General features: G+C 42.7%; 1 protein-coding gene across 1 annotated transcript in view; it reads right to left on the reverse strand.

The window, feature by feature from the left end:
- LOC127943030 (Fc receptor-like protein 5) overlaps positions 1-15,756 on the reverse strand; it is a 234,102-nt gene that overhangs the window by 52,660 nt on the left and 165,686 nt on the right. The window lies entirely within an intron of this gene.

The following is a 15,756-nucleotide window of genomic DNA, read 5'->3' on the forward strand; positions in this document are numbered from 1 at the left end:
GCCTCCCAACGGTCACTCAGTTTCCCCTTCCCCTGCCGCCGATTATCTCTCACCAACACCCTCTCTCCTGGCAGTAGAGGGGCTTCTCTAGCAGTCCGATCATACAACCACTTACTTTTCTCTCCTGCCGTCTGTATCCTCTTCGACACCTGCTCGTAGGCGAAATGCAAGCGCTGGTGATGGCGCCCCACCCACTCCGTTACACTTGCTTCCTCTTGGTCGGCTGTCACTCCTAGGACCAGGTCAGTAGGCATTCGTATGTGTCTGCCAAACATCAGGTACGTGGGGGCGTAACCCGTAGTACTATGTATACTGTTGTTATAGGCCTGTAGGAGGTTTGGCAATGCACTCACCCAATCGTCCTGCCGTTGTTGGTCCAAGGTCCCCAGCAGCCCCAATAGGGTCTGATTGAATCTCTCGCAGCCGCCGTTCCCCTGAGGATGATACGAAGTGGTGTGAGTTTTCGTGCAACCGTACAACTGGCATAGTTCTCTAATTACCCTGGACTACCCTGGACTCAAAGTTGGCTCCTTGATCGGAGTGCAGAAACTCCGGGCATCCGAACGTCTGGAAGACGGCCCGCCATAAAACTGTAGCGGTGGTGGTTGCAGTCTGGTCGAGGGTGGGGATAGCCCAAGCGTACTTTGTGAACAAATCCGTTATTACCAAGATGTTCTGGTAGCGATCTCGTGGTCGGCCCAGTGTCAAGAAGTCCATAGCCATGATATGAAGGGGGGCCTTCGCATGGATGGGTACCATTGGCGCTCGGACCTCCCGTCTGGACTTAAACAATATGCATCTCGGGCAAGCTTGAATTAGGGCGTGCACCGATGCCTCTAGCCCGGGCCAAAAGAAGAATCTCCTAAGCAGGGACACGGTCCTCTCCTGTCCCTGGTGCCCCAACTGGTTGTGGTACGCCGAAACTAACGCCGTTACCTCATCTGCGGGTACCACGATCTGGCGTACTTCTTCGCCCAACTTCGGGTCACTGACCCTTCTGCACAGAACGCCATCTCTCAGCTCCAGCCTGTCCCATTGCCCCAGCAGCCTCCTCCCAGTATCCGTCTGGGCTAACCTCTCCGCTGGCGTCAGCCGTCGGCCCTGTTCCAGCCATTCTCTTACCAGCCGCACATCTTGATCCCTGGCCTGTCTCTCCCTCCACCGACGGGGATCCCATCCCCAGTTCTCAGGCACGGCCTCTTGTCTGCTGCCTGGTGCCTCTACTGCTCCTACCATATAGCCCTCCTCCGGGCTGGCCCCTCCGGGGCTTTCCGCTTCGGGCAGCCTTGAGAGGACGTCCGCGTTCGTGTGTTCACGCCCTGGTCGGTACTGTAGTTGATAGTCAAAGTTGGCCAGTTGGGCCACCCACCGCTGCTCCACGGCTCCCAGCTTCGCCGTCTGTAAGTGTACTAATGGGTTATTGTCTGTAATGATCGTCACCTTGGCACCCCAGAGGTAGTCTTTCAATTTCTCACTTAGGGCCCACTTCAATGCCAGCAGCTCCAATTTGAAAGAACTATAGTTCGCATCGTTCCTCTCGGCTGGGTGGAGGCTCCGGCTGGCGTACGCGATGACCCTCTCGACTCCGTCCTGCCGTTGAGCCAACACCGCTCCCAGCCCGAGATTGCTGGCATCTGTATACAGAAGGAATGGTTTTGTGAAATCTGCGTATGCCAAGATAGGGGCCTGTAGCAGCTCCTGCTTCAATGTCTGGAACGCCGACTCACAATTTGCATCCCAGTCTACGTTGGGCGACCCCCGGCCCCGGTTACGACCTGTGCCAACCAGCAACTGATCAAGGGGCTTAGCAATTTTTGAAAAGTCCTTTATGAAACGCCTATAGTATCCCACAAATCCTAAAAAGGATCGCACTTGCCTCACTGTCCTCGGGGCCTTCCAGTCTTTCACGGCCGATACCTTTCCAGGATCTACGGACACTCCAGCCGCACTGACCACGTGGCCCAAAAAGTTGACTTCTCTCCGTAGTAAGTGACACTTATTGGGCTGTAGTTTCAATCCGTACTTCTCCATGGCCCGAAAGACTTCCTCGAGGTGCCTCAGGTGTGAATCAAAATCTGGGGAGTAGACAATCACATCATCCAGGTAAACTAATACTGACTCCATTAACTGACCTCCCAAGCACCGCTGCATCAGCCGCTGGAAGGTGGCCGGAGCGTTACAGAGCCCGAAAGGCATCCGGTCCCATTCAAATAGTCCAAACGGGGTTGTAAAGGCAGTCTTCTCCCGGTCTGCTTCGGCCACCTGCACCTGCCAGTAGCCACTGGCCAAATCTAGGGTAGAGTGTACCATGCCGACTGCGTGAGGCAAGCAAGCGAATCTTCGATCCGCGGCAAAGGGAAGGCGTCTTTCTTAGTCACGAGGTTCAGCTTACGGTAGTCCACGCAGAATCTCCAAGCCCCCGTCTTCTTTTGCACCAGGACTATGGGGGCCGCCCACGGGCTGCTGCTTTCCCTGACAACTCCTTGCTTCAGCATGCCTTGCAGGAGTGTACGTACCTCGGTATACAAAGTGGGCGGAATTGGGCGATACCTCTCCCGGCTGGGCCCTGCATCCCCGGTAGGTATATGATGTTGTACCACCTGGGTGCATCCGTAGTCTTCATCGTGGGTGGCGAACACATGCTGCCATCTCCGAAGGAGGGCCTGTAACTTCTGTGTCTGTGCTTGTTCTAAATCCTCCCCTTGTAATGACTCACCCGCCAGGTGGCTCAGCACACTCCTCTCCATACCACCCCATGGGGTGTCTACTTGTGTCAGGGCCACCTCGATGACAGTGGGGCACACCTGACGAAAACTAATATCCCTCTCTTCCCTTACTTGGTGGGGTGTAACCGTTGTCAGACGGGCTAATCGTTGGTGCCGATGTATTTGCACCGCGTATGGGTGTACATTCCGTATCCTCACGGGGTCTCTCCCCCGCCGGACCGTCGCTAGTCCTCGTGCCACTTCCACTTGTGGACAATCCACATGGGGCTCCACCAGCACCCACTCTTCTGGGCCCGCTCTTCGGGGCGGTACTCGCGCCCACACAACAGCCTCACTTTTTGCGGGGACAGACAAAGCAAAACGACACATCACTCTTCCTACCTCTTCCTGTTCTCTGCGGACTTGGCTCATTTGCACCCTTCGACAGTCAGCTACCACACACTCCCACTTGGGCCTCTCTGCAGGTGGTATCTTCGATACGGGCCTAGCCCGAAATAGCTCTTCCCAGCAATCAGCGAGGACATTCATGCCCAACAGGGCTCGATGTGCACCCAGACAATGGTCTTGCGCCAAGGATACGTAGGCTCTGTCTCACCGGACCCTCCTTCAGCCCCAGAAGAAACTGGTCCCGCAATAGAGTCTCTCCATCTCCCAACCCGTGGTCCTGACGGGTCTGTAGTCGGGCGAATTGCTCTCGCAACCTCAGGGCGAAAGCTCTAATCGGTTGACGGGGGCCCTGCTTACAATTGAAGAACTGGGAGCGAAGGACAGCTACGGGGGTGTGGTCACCATACTGTTCAGTGAGGAACTGGAACACGGTTTGGGCGTTGGCTCTAACGGCTTCGGGGGCGGCATGCACCTCTCGCCGCGCTTCTCCATCCAGGGAGTTTAACACAAATTGAAGCCGCTGGGCTGCACTAAGGCCCTGTAGGTCGGCCAGGTACTCTAGCTGGGCCTTCCATTCAGACAATCGTACCTCGGATTCTGTCCCCCCATACTTTTGGATCCAGGGGCTCCCCATAAAAACGGGCATAGCACGGGGTTGGGCTGAAGGCCCCGCGTCGTCGGTCATTGGACGACCTTGGTTACTCAACTCGAGGTGGAAACCCTGCCGACTACGCCAAATCTGTCACACCCAGGGGCGGCTATGCTTTGACTAAGCCACACCCCTTCTCAACTTCCACCTCGAGGAGGTCCCCAAAGCCAACCCAATGGCCAAACAACACGAGAACAAGTAAGTGATAAAACAATCTTTATTTAAATATTTAAAAATAGCTTGGGGAATAGGGAAAGGGCAATTAAAACTAAACTCTGACTCGGCCCTCCAGATGGGCTATGGCCGGGAAGAGGTCAGGGAGCAAAGGGGTCACGGGGATCTGGGGCGTGGGACTCGGGGCCCGGCCAGAGTCTTAGGTATCCGTATCCTCCAATCACCAACCGCTGTCCCTAACTAGGCACAGGTGCATCGAATTCCCTGATTTTCCCTCTTACGGCGCTACCGGACGTTCCGATGTTCTGTTTTTCCGGTCCGGGCGGAAACACTTCCGGGCGGAACCAAACTTCCCGAATTTTGGTTCCGCCCCTAAAGATCGTCACCTTGTGACAAAAACAATATGTTCAAACTTTTGACTACTTTCTTTAATAACTACATAACACAATACTTGTACTTTTACTTTCAGTACTTGAGTAGTAAATTTTAAAAAGTACAAAAAATGTTGAATACTTTAGTACTTCTACTTAAGAATGGTGCTTAAAGAGCACTTCAACTTCTACTCAAGTCACTTTTTTGATAGAGCACTTGTACTTTTACTCAAGTCTGGGTCTTTATACATCTCTGATGACATGTGTATCAGTTCAGTCATTTCATTCACGAACGAGATGTAGTAAATCATTCAACTCATTCATGAACGACATGGGTACCAGTTCAGTCATAAGATCTCTAGATCTATTTCAGACTCATGAAACTAGTTAATTGAAGGGCGTATTCGTTCACTACATTCAACAAATCACACACTCTGTCACATCTCATACTCGCTATTGGCTCGAGGTTGAGTAATTCTTTGACAGGATGAAATGGTTCAGTTACCCGGTTCACTGAGCTGCGCATGCGCTGTTTATAGCACCGTGCTGCTGTCGAGGGAGGAACTTCACTGAACGAGAAATATGAGTCAGTGGATTATGTGTACGAAAACGATTCGTTCACCTAAAAGATTCGTTCAAAAAGAATGATTCGTTCACGAACGACACATCACTATTATTTATAAATAATAATATTTTCCAAGCATCAACGGTGACTCTTACACCGACACCAACATACTATTATAATCACTTCCGAGTTATACGTAAGCAGTCCTTCTCTCTCTCTCGACTACACCTGTTTCTCCTGGCATTATATACCACGCAAATTAATGGAACAAGAGACAGGGGTTGATCATTTCCGTCCAAACCACTCACTCACCGTTCGTCTCCTGAGACGAAATCACTCGTCTCATTCTTGCTAGTTTATCATCTGAGGTATGTCCAGCTTGATGAATTATTAGCCTATCTAACTCTAAAACTTATTAAATCATAATTTCCTTCCACAACTCACTGTGCATCACAGGCTTTGTCTCCAAATATCTAAGTTCTCATTTAAACTTGTTTTAACGTTTGCTATCTTTTATTATAAAAAAGCCCTTTTCTCTAATTTCTCTTCCTTTCTTTTCTTGTATAATGTATTCCCAATGTGCTAGATTATTATCTGCAGGTGTCTTTGATCCATCTGTTTATGCTGTAATTCCTTTAAACCATGTTATTTTCTTTTTCTGTCATTTTTCTTTTCCTTATTCACTATTCTTAAGTTTGGATCTAAAAGTATATTTACCATCTTTGCCATAGCAAATCTTGGGCTTTCACCAATATCATCATCACGGCAGTCTTCCCAGTATTTTTTCTGTTACAATACTGATCTGATAGAAAATACTTTTATTCACTAAATCCTTCTCACGTCCCAGAGCTACTTCAGCTTCTCTGATGGATTCACTATACCCCTTAAAATAGGAAAGGTTTTTCTTTTCTGATGGTTTCATAAAGAGTATATTTTAATTTTGTGAATTGTTCTTAGCATTCTCCATTTTACTCTTTTTTTCTATCCATTGATGACTTCCTGTTAGGTCCTTGGTTAATATTTTCTTTTTTTATGTCAATTTCTTTGTTTACCACAAAGGTTGTATCTTTTTCATAGTCAGGATCAATATATTTTTTCCTTTGTGTCAAGACTCATTACAATCAAATTCCTATTGGATTTTGCTAAAATCCAAAATGCTATTAAAAATATAGCTATAACATAATTGTTACCAAAAAGATTGGTTTGGCTAAGCAGACCTTTTTCCATCTTCGCATAATTCCTGCACACCTCTCTGTGAGAGCCCAACATTTAGCTTCAGCTTCTATCTCCTACAAAATACAACAGATGAGCATTCTCCAAAGTTTTCCTTAGTCATTAAACACTCAGTTTTCCCCTTCCAACTCTTGTTCCTTCTGCTACTACAGGTGCAGATTTTTAATTGCTCTCATAACTCATTCCATGAGTGAAGATTTTGTTCTCTTTCTATATGCTTTGAATGCAGGTATCTTTGCCTTTGCACATTCTGGACTTTCGCATCTTTATTTTATTTTTAGATGCCCCATTATTGTTTCTTCCGTGTTAATTATTATATTCTGTCCTTGCGCAATACATTATAGACATATGATATTATAGTCGAGACATACAGTATATCTTTAAGATAATTGTTGATGTACTTAATATTTATTATTTACAGTATAAAATTTGTACTCTTTACTTATTCTGCTATTGGAATTGACCAAAAATAATTTGCTAAATCTAGTTTTGAGAGAAATCTTCCATCTTTTAATCTTTCAACTGTATCACCAGTGTTGATTACATAGTGTCTATCTGGCTTAGTTATTATGTTTAATGCTTTATAATTTGTTACTATTCTGTAAGTTTTATCAGGTTTGGCCCTAATTGTATGGGACTATTTGTTATTGCAGATTTAACTTCTCTAAGAACTCCTTGTTCCACTAGTTTTTGTATTGTTTGATTTAATTCTTCTTTAGCCATTTTATTGATCGGGAATTGACGTTGCGGCTTCTATATTCTACCTAATATCTCATGAGCATATTCACCACTATCTTTTCCACAATTATTTTTATATCTTCCATAAGGAGTTTCTCGTAAGAATTGTATTAACTCATCTTTTGCTCCTTGTGACCCTATCATTGTATTATGTATTCTTTTTAGTTCTTGTTCAATATTCACTTCTTTTCATTTTTTTTAAAACCATGATGAAGCTAAAGTTGAATTTACTTCAAGAAGATCTTGCTGAATGCTTTATGGAGGAGCACTAGTCTACACTCCATGTCATTTTATCTGAAATTTAGAATGATGTAGTAATTTTGGATACATTGTGTAGTTGTTTGGAATTATTCAGTGTTACCATTAAATATGCTATTTTTACACAAATATTATTTTAAATATCTTATGTTAAAACACTTCTTTCTCCTTCTATATGCACACACACACACAAACAATTAAAATGTCAAGGTGCAGTTTGTTTAGATTGTTTCCTGAAAATGATAGTTTAGCAATGCTAGGTAAATAATGGTCAATTTGTCTTTTTCAGAATTTGTGTAACAAATGGACAACATTCTGAATAGTATTGTAAAATGAATAATTGCATCCAAAATCAAAAGTTATATAAATAAATATATAAAAAGTACACACATTTATTTAAATAAAGGATGACATTAAGGCACAAAACCTGACCATGACAGCTGAAACTGGTAACGAGTTATGTGCGTACTCAACCCATGAGAGCTGCTGGCTCCAAGAGGAGGGGTTCTGAAAAAAAAAAAAAAACTTGCAACACTTGTTCTAGATCTTGATTGGCCCTCTCCGTCTGACCATTACTCTGAGGATGAAATCCAGAAGAAAGACTAACAGTCGCCCCCAGCAATTCACAAAATTCTCTCCAAAACTCGGAAACAAACTGAGGCCTCCTGTCAGAGTCCACGTCCATCGGGAGGCCATGTAAGCGATAAACGTGATCTATGACAGCAACCTCTGTTTCTCTAGCAGAAGGTAATTTAGGCAGAGGAATGAAATGAGTTGCCTTCGAAAACCGATCCACCACGGTCAAAACCTGTAACAAAGGCTGAAGGAGTCCAGCAGGGGGTCGACTGGTAGATCTTCGAAACAGCACAGACAGAGCAAGCCAAAACAAAAAGACGAATGTCGCGATCCATGGCTGGCCACCAAAACCTTTGTTTAACAATAAACTTAGTACGATTAACCCCAGGATGGCAAGCTACCTTGGAATAATTACCCCATCGGATAACTTCAGACCTTAAAGCCTCTGGCACAAACAACCGACCCGGTGGGCATCTGGGCAGGGGCGTTACCCCTTGAGAGGCTGTGCGAACCTTCGATTCAATCTCCCACGTGACCACAGAAATAAAAATAAAAAAAAAAAAATGGAAAAAGACGTGCGATCCAAAATATCAAAAATAATGGATAACGTGTCCGGTTTGATATTCTTAGATCCTGGAAGATAAGAAATAGACAAATCAAAACGACCGATAAAAAGAGCCCACCGAGCCTGCCTAGAGTTTCATCTTTTGGCAGGCTTGATGTATTCAAGATTTTTGTGATCGGTCCAAACAACAAAAGGAACCCCCAAACATTCCAACCAATGACACCATTCTTCCAAAGTGAGCTTGACTGCCAACAGTTTTCTGTTACCAATGTCATAATTACGCTCGGTGGGGGACAAACAATGAGAAAAATACGCGCAAGGATGCACCCTACCGTCCATGAGGGAGCGCTGGGATAGAACTGCACCAAACTCCACTACGAACTGCCGGGAAGTATCAGGAGCAATAAGGATGGGAGCTGAAACTAAACAGCCTTTTAGTTTGGAAAATGCAGCTTCTGCTTCACTAGACCACCTGAAAGCAGTCTTGATGGAGGTTAAGGAAGTCAAAGGAGCGGCTAACTGGCTGAAATTGCGAATAAACCACCGGTAGAAATTGGCAACGCCCAGAAACCTCTGCAGGGCCTTACGATTTACCACAGCCTGGATCTTGTCGGAATCAATGCGCACCCCCTCAGCCGAAACGATGTACCGGGCAAAAAAAATATTTATTTGCATTTATCAGTATATAGCAAGCAATGAGAAACGTAGGAAGACGATGGCATAACTCCGGATGAATAACGTCCAGACCACTCAAGCTGCAGTAGATCTAACCCAGCACAGGAATCCCAGGTGGGCGAGGAATAACGTCCAGACCGCTCAAGCTGCAGTAACTCTAACCCAGTGCAAGAGTCCCAGATGGGCGAGGAATAAGATCCAGAAAATACCAACAGGAGGAACAGAAACAACAACTAGACAGACAAGAATTTATGAACCAACAACACGAACAGGATTGCCAACCAAACTTAAAGGCAGTGCCTGAGTTGCAGCTGGCGTTCATAGACCGCAGCTGTGGTGCTAATTAACAGAGGCACACAATCAGACATAGACTTTTTTTTTTTTTTTGATTTTCTCTATTCCTGTTATTCATTAACAAGTTTATTTCTAATAAATCACTCTCCTGATTTATTTATTATTCCTGTTAACATCCCTTTAATCACTGCTATTTCTGAATGCACAAACTGTCCTGTCCAAATTAAAGTTAAATACATTATTTTAACCCCTCTTCTTATTGCTATATGAAATAAAGGATGACATTATTGTTTGGGCTTCTAGCTCTGAGCATTTGATGGTAAACAATTTTGCTCTACAATCAAAACCTGACCTTGACAGCGATCCAGAGGTTAGTCTCACTGATCCTGGACTCTATTTCTATTTCTGCTATTTGCCTTTTCTCCTAGTACCTTAAAAATAGCACCCGCATTACCTCCTCCTGTCTGCATTAACTGATCTCCATTAAGAACTACCATAACTAGTCTAGTTTCTTCTATTAAACCATCATAATCTATTTTTTCAATTTTCCTTATTTTTAATCTCTGATTGTTTAGTTCATGTACAGTACTAATTCTGTTCTGTGCTTAATAAATTTTCTCTATCATTGTCATCATCTTCCTGTTGTTCTGAAAGATTCCCCTCAGCATGTTCTAAATTAAATTTATTATCTTCATCCATTTTTATTTGTTCTCTTGGTATTATATTTAACACTTTTAGCAAGCTATTTTATAATTATATTATACAATACAGTATTTGCCTTATTAAACTTTAGGCTTAGTGTTCTCAAATAGTCTCAGGATGGAAACTGATGTTCTTGTTCACATATAACTACTCTCACATACAGGTATTAAAGGATCCCTCTCCTCTATTGTTACGAAGAGAATCAGAGTCGTTCGGATCCAACTGCAGTGCTTTATTAAAGAATGGTCAGACAAGCAGAATTCAGGAATGGCGTCAGGTATGTTAGGGGTAACCACAATCGAAAACAGAACCAAGAAGAGATCGGGGCAGGCAACGGAGAATCATAGTCGAAAATACACAATCCAAGATCAGACACGGGAAGAACAAACACAAGGGAAAATGCTCGGAAATGCAAGACAGGCTAAACAACACTTCGCAATGTGGTGGAGTGAGTGTGCTGCTTATATGTGTGTGTAAATGAGGTCCAAGTCAAGTCAAGTCAAGTCAAGTCTGCTTTATTGTCAATTCTTCCACATGTACAGTACATACATGCAGAGAATCTAAATTGCGTTACTCTCAGACCTCCGGTGCATACAGACAACATTAAGAGTAGAGCCTAAAAATCTAGATATATAATACAAATATAAAATGTAGATACAACTACACAATAAGGGAATGTAAAAAAAGACATAAAAGAAAATTTAAAATAAAGTTAAATAAAGCAGCGCAAGTGTAGCAGAGCGGGAGGAGATAATATAGAACCCTAGGAATACTAAAACCCTAAGGTGATGTATAAATGCTGACTACGCCACCCCTTTAAAGTAAGGGGAATTAACAAATTAACAGATTTTTAGACACACAGGCTCGTTACCAGGTAGGGCAGAGACTAGAAGGTATTAATGTACATTTTATTAGGTTTTCAATAATCAGAACACTTAAGACTAAAAATTTAGCTCAATAGAGCTAAACAACTACATTCAATACAATACACACAAAACAAAATGACAAACTTACCCGTGGCCAGGTAGGCTAGCTGTAAAGTGATTATTCTTAACACCACACACACACACGTGAGGCAAGTGATCACAAGGGGCAATACAATCTCAGTGCTCCAAACACCACCAAGGCTCTAGTACGGCCAGCCTCCTGACACCTAACACACAGAACACCAGTAATATAAAACATGCACAGTTCTTAAAAACAACAAACAATTGTCACAATAGCAAGCAACTAAGCAACAAAACAGCAACGCAGTCTTAATGTTGCTCCATATAGGAAAGGATCGTCCCAACCATCATAAGATGGAGCACTCCCAACAGACATTGATCGTCCGACAATTGGTCAGCAAGACAAGTTAAATGGTTGATCACAGAATGAATCTTAGCAGTTTATTCAATGACTTGACAATCATATTCAGGAGAGTAAACCAGGTGGAGGGTAATGACAGCCTACACACCATCATGAAGTTGCGAACAAGATCCAATTCCAACTTTTAGGCGGACGCCCACATGCCCCAAGGGGCGGAGCTAGCAGTGACGCATCCCAGCCTACTCCCAACCCTTATATTACACATACCTGGTTCTGATTGGCTGTCATTTTAAATGCAGGGGAGGGAACTTAACCAATCTGCCACACAAGGCACATAGCAGATAGAGTGCAAATCAATGAAGTGAACAACAGTGCAGATAAAAGATTTTAGTGAAAGAAAAAAGCTTATTTAGTCTGATTGAAGTGACAAAGGGCTCAAGAGCAGTTATTTCATAGTTCAGTGGTGCCTGGGGCAGAAGAGGGGAGAGGGGACAAGTTCGGGAGCAAGTTCAGCTTCCTAACAGCCTGATGAATGAAGCTGTCCTTCAGTCTGCTGGTCCTGGCCTGGAGACTCCGCAGTCTCCTCCCTGATGGCGTCAGGCTGAAGAAGCTGTGTGACAGGTGAGTGGGATCACCTGTGATGCAGAGGGTTTTGCGGGTGAGACGGGTTCCGTAAATGTCCTGGAGGGAGGGGAGAGAGACACCAATGATCTTCTCAGCTGCTCTCACTATGAGTTGCAGAGTCTTTCGGCAGGACGCGTTGCAGGCACCATACCACAAATTGATGCAGCTCGACAGGATGCTCTCGATGGAGCCTCTGTAGAAGGTGTACATGATGGGGGAGGGACTCTGGCTCTCCTCAGTTTTCAGAGGAAGTAGAGACACTGTTGTGATTTCTTGGCCAGTGCTGCTGTGTTTTCAGTCCAGGAGAGGTCCTCTGTGATGTGCACACCCAGGAACTTGGTGCTGCTGACTCTATCCACAGTCACACCATTAATGGTCAGAGGAACGTGCTGAGTGTGCGTTCTTCTGAAGTCAACAACAATCTTCTCCACGTTCAGAGAGAGATTGTTTTCCCTGCACCACACGGCCAGGCGGCCCACCTCGCTCCTGTAGTTTGTCTCATATCTGTTGCTAATGAGACCCTCCACAGTCGTGTCATCTGCAAACTTAATGAAGAGGTTGGAGTTGTGTGACGGTGTGCAGTCGTGGGTCAGCAGAGTGAAGAGGAGGGGGCTCCATCCTTGGGGGGGCCCCAGTGTTCAGTGTGATGGTGCTGGATGTGTTGCTGCCGACCCGTACTGCCTGAGGTCTTCCAGTCAGAAAGTCCAACTGCCAGTTACACAGCGAAGTGTTCAGCCCCAGTTGGACCAGCTTGTAGATGAGCTGTTGAGGGATGATTGTGTTGAATGCTGAACTGAAGTCAATGAACAGCATTCTGACACATGAGTCCTTTTTGTCCAGATGTGTGAGTGCTGAGTGGACGGCAGTGGCGATGGCATCATCGGTCGACCAGTTAGACTGATATGCAAACTGGAAGGGGTCCAGGGAGGGAGGGAGGGCAGACTTGATGTGGTGCATGACTAGCCGTTCAAAGCCCTTCATGAGGATGGTAGTAAGTGCAACAGGACGATAGTCATTGAAGCAGGATGGAGATGGCTTCTTCGGAACTGAAATGATGGTGGTAGTTTTGAAACATGTGGGAACAACAGCCTGACTCAGTGAGATGTTGAAAATGTCTGTGAAGACATAAGTGAGTTCTTCTGAACAGTCTCTCAGTACACGCCCAGGGATGTTCTCAGGACCCGGAGCTTTGTGTGCATTGATCCCGCTGAAGGATGCATTGATCCTGCTCCTCACGCTGTCTGGGGTCAGCTCCATCACCTGGTCGCCGGGAGTGGTGCTGTTTTGTTGCTCAAAGCGAGCGAACAAGGTGTTCAGCTTATTCAGCAGAGAGATGGTCCTGCTACAGGTCCGACTAAAGGAGGTAGAGCTTTCTCACATTTGGCTCCAAAACTCTGGAATAGCCTTCCTGATAATGTTTGGGGTTCAGACACACTCTCTCTGTTTAAATCTAGATTAAAAACACATCTCTTTCGCCAAGCATTCGAATAATGTATCTCTTAAATTGTGAGTGTAATTGCATCTGATCAAATGCACATTCTTATTCATTAGCTTGGGTTAAACTAATTTTACTTTGTTGGATCAGCAGCTATGCTAATGATGTCTCTATTTTGTTTCTATGTTTTGCCACGGGATGTAACTAGGATTTACACAAGCTCCAGTCTGGATCCAGAACACCTGAGAAGAGATGATGCTGACCCTCAGAGGACCCCAGATGATGCTAACCCTGAATCAACAAACAGAACTAACAATTATTGCTACATGTGTGACTGCATCATATAACAATTATTAATTAATAATATTAATAATGTTCATCGTCTAGCTGACTACGTCTTGTATTAATCTTTTCAAAAAATCCTGTCAAACGTGCACAAACTGACAGTCACTACCATAAGCTACTACTAAATATTGTAGAAACATTATTTTCTGTAAAGTTGCTTTGTAACGATTCGTATTGTCTTTTGGCAGGCGAGCTTCTTAGTTATAGTTAAGCATATGTGTATTGTATAAGTACAAAAATACTAATATATATATATATATATATATATATATATATATATATATATATATATATATATATATATACATATATATATATATATATATATATATATATATATATATACAGTATAAAAAAATAAATAAATAAAATAAAAACAAAGATATATAATTTGCTCATTTGTTTAGAGGCATCGATCTGAAGAACACTGGCACCAGAGAAGCTGTTCCACAGAACCAGTATCTGGTTACCTCATTTCACTTCAGTCCCTTGTAGACAGCAGGTGGATTCCAGTCTCTTGTGACGTCATGAGGTCTGGAAATACCCTCAGAAGCTCTCTATAAGAACCTTCCATTTTCAATTTTCATATTTCTACTCTTTCTTATTTGATGCCTCCTGCTCTGAGTCTGAACACAGTGTTCTACAGTAGAATCACTTTTCATCATTTTTCTTTAGCAAAGCTCTCACTAATGTTTCATTTATAGCTATAATTTTGCTATTATATGCTATAAATATTTGTTCAATTAATATTTTTAAATAATTATAATGTGTGGTGTCCTTCTTAATAAACCACTTTCCTAATCAAAATAATTACAATATATACAGATACACATCAATACAAAAGTATTACATATAAAGAAATAGGCAAACGTGCAATAGGACAATTGCATAATTTGATGATGCTGACCCTCAGAGGACCTCAGATGAGGCTAACCCTGAATCAACAAACAGAACTAACAATTATTGCTACATGTGTGACTGCATCATATAACAATTATTAATTAATAATATTAATAATGTTCATCGTCTAGCTGACTACGTCTTGTATTAATCTTTTCAAAAAATCCTGTCAAATGTGCACAAACTGACAGTCACTACCATAAGCTACTACTAAATATTGTAGAAACATTATTTTCTGTAAAGTTGCTTTGTAACGATTCGTATTGTAAAAAGCGCTATACAAATAAACTGGAAATGAATTGAAAAGGTCTGTTCTGCTCAAGTTTAGAAATCAGAGTCTTTTGGCAGGCGAGCTTCTTAGTTATAGTTAAGCATATGTTTATTGTATAAATACAAAAATACTAATATATAATATATATATATATATATATATATATATATATATATATATATATATATATATATATATACAGTATAAAAAATAAATAAATAAATTAAAATAAAAACAAAGATATATAATTTGCTCGTTTGTTTAGAGGCATCGATCTCAAGACCGCTGGCACCGGAGAAGCTGTTCCACAGAACCAGTATCTGGTTTCCTCATTTCACTTCAGTCCCTTGTAGACAGCAGGTGGATTCCAGTGTCTTGTGACGTCATGAGGTCTGGAAATACCCTAAGAAGCTCTCTTTAAGAAGCCTTCCATTTTCATTTTTCATATTTCTACTCTTTCTTATTTGATGCCTCCTGCTCTGAGTCTGAACACAGTGTTCTACAGTAGAATCACTTTTCATTATTTTTCTTTAGCAAAGCTCTCACTAATGTTTCATTTATAGCTATAATTTTGCTATTATATGCTATAAATATTTGTTCAATTAATATTTTTAAATAATTATAATGTGTGGTGTCCTTCTTAATAAACCACTTTCCTAATCAAAATAATTGCAATATATACAGATACACATCAATACAAAAGTATTACATATAAAGAAATAGGCAAACGTGCAATAGGACAATTGCATAATTTCCTCAACAACACAATTCCAATTAATAATACATAATTAATATTCTGAAAATTCTATATTAATTATCTTATTAATAAGCATTCCCATACTAAGAAATGAACAAAGACACAGAATCTCTGTAAATGACACTAGACAGATATATACATACTCCAATGCAGAACATTGTCTGCTGAATGCACACATGTGGATAAAGGATGTAAACACTGAT

This window comes from Carassius gibelio, chromosome A22, assembly GCF_023724105.1.
Source record: "Carassius gibelio isolate Cgi1373 ecotype wild population from Czech Republic chromosome A22, carGib1.2-hapl.c, whole genome shotgun sequence".
In the NCBI taxonomy this organism is placed as follows: domain Eukaryota; kingdom Metazoa; phylum Chordata; class Actinopteri; order Cypriniformes; family Cyprinidae; genus Carassius; species Carassius gibelio.